The sequence below is a fragment of the Nycticebus coucang genome, chromosome 6, assembly GCF_027406575.1.
Source record: "Nycticebus coucang isolate mNycCou1 chromosome 6, mNycCou1.pri, whole genome shotgun sequence".
Classification (NCBI taxonomy): domain Eukaryota; kingdom Metazoa; phylum Chordata; class Mammalia; order Primates; family Lorisidae; genus Nycticebus; species Nycticebus coucang.
Genome location: NC_069785.1, coordinates 34,099,749 through 34,102,164, shown reverse-complemented (window position 1 = coordinate 34,102,164; position 2,416 = coordinate 34,099,749).

The window sequence follows — 2,416 nt, the reverse complement described above, 5'->3', positions numbered from 1 at the left end:
ATTAATAAAATAGATAAACCATTGGCCAGACTAACGAGAAATAGAAAAGTAAAATGTCTTCTAACCTCAATCAGAAATGATAAAGGGGAAATAACAACTGACCCCACAGAGATACAAGAGATCATCTCTGAATACTACCAGAAACTCTATGCCCAGAAATTTGACAATGTGAAGGAAATGGATCAATATTTGGAATCACACCCTCTCCCTAGACTTAACTAGGAAGAAATAGAGCCCCTGAATAGACCAATTTCAAGCATTGAGATTAAAGAAACAATAAAAAATCTTCCAACCAAAAAATGCCCTGGTCCAGATAGCTTCACACCAGACTTCTATCAAACCTTCAAGGAAGAGCTTATTCCTGTACTGCAGAAATTATTCCAACAAATAGAGGAAGAAGGAATTTTCCCCAACACATTCTATGAAGCAAACATCACCCTGATACCAAAACCAGGAAAAGACCCAAACAAAAAGGAGAATTTCAGACCAATCTCACTCATGAATATAGATGCAAAAATTCTCAACAAAATCCTAGCCAATAGATTACAGCTTATCATCAAAAAACTCATACATCATGATCAAGTAGGTTTCATCCCAGGGACGCAAGGCTGGTTTAACATACGCAAGTCTATAAACGTTATCCACCATATTAACAGAGGCAAAAATAAAGATCATCTGATCCTCTCAATAGATGCAGAAAAAGCATTTGATAAAATCCAGCATCCTTTTCTAATTAGAACACTGAAGAGTATAGGCATAGGAGGCACATTTCTAAAACTGATTGAAGCTATCTATGACAAACCCACAGCTAATATTTTACTGAATGGAGTAAAACTGAAAGCTTTTCCTCTTAGAACTGGAACCAGACAAGGTTGTCCTCTATCACTTTTGCTATTCAACATAGTGCTGAAAGTTCCAGCCAATACAATTAGGCAAGACAAGGAAATAAAGAGCATCCAAATGGGAGCAGAGGAGGTCAAACTCTCCCTCTTTGCTGATGACAGATCTTATACTTAGAAAATCTCTAAGACTCAACCACAAGACTCCTAGATGTCATCAAAAAATACAGTAATATTTCAGGATATAAAATCAATATCACAATTCAGTAGCCTTTGTATATGCCAATAACAGTCAAGATGAGAAGCTAATTAAGGACACAACTCCCTTCACCATAGTTTAAGAATCAACATTGTTAAAATCTCTATACTTCCCATAGCAATCTACCTATTCAATGCCATTCCTATCAAAATACCAACATCGTACTTTCAAGATTTGGAAAAAATGATTCTGCGTTTTGTATGGAACCAGAAAAAACCCCGTATAGCTAAGGCAGTTCTTAGTAATAAAAATAAAGCTAGGGGCATCAGCGTACTAGATTTTAGTCTGTACTACAAAGCCATAGTGGTCATGACAGCATGGTATGGCACAAACATAGAGACATAGACACTTGAAATCGAATAGAAAACCAAGAAATGAAACTAACATCTTACAACCACCTAATCTTCGATAAACCAAACAAGAACATACCTTGGGGGAAAGACTCCCTATTCAAAAAATGGTGTTGGGAGAATTGGATATCCACATTTAAAAGACTGAAACTGAACCCACACCTATCCCCACTCACAAAAATTGATTCAAGATGGACAAAGGACTTAAATTTAAGGCATGAAACGATAAAAATCCTCAAAGAAAGCATAGGAAAAACACTGGAAGATATTGGCCTGGGGAAAGACTGCATGAAGAAGACTGCCATGGCAATTGCAACAACAACAAAAATAAACAAATGGGACTTCATTAAACTGAAAAGCTTCTGTACAGCTAAGGAGACAACAACCAAAGCAGAGACAACCTACGAAATGGGACAGGATATTTGCATATTTTGAATCAGACAAAAGCTTGATAACTAGGATCTATATAGAACTCAAATTAATCCACATAAAAATGCCAACAATCCCATATATCAATGGGCAAGAGACATGAATAGAACCTTGTCTAAAGAAGACAGATGAATGGCTAACAAACATATGAAAAAATGTTCATCATCGCTATATATTAGAGAAATGCAAATCAAAACACCCTGAGATACCATCTAACCCCAGTGAGAATGGTCCACATCACAAAATCTCAAAACTGCAGATGCTGGCGTGGATGTGGAAAGAAGGGAACACTGTTACACTGCTGATGGGACTGCAAACTAGTACCTTTCTGGAAGGCAGTATGGATAAATCTCAAAGCACTCAAGCTAGACCTCCCATTTGATCCTGCAATCCCATTACTGGGCCATCTACCCAGAAGGAAAAAAATCTTTTTATCATAAGGACACTTGTACTAGATTGTTTATTGCAGCTCAATTTACAATCGCCAAAATGTGGAAACAGCCTAAATGCCCACCAACCCAGGAATGGATTAACAAGCT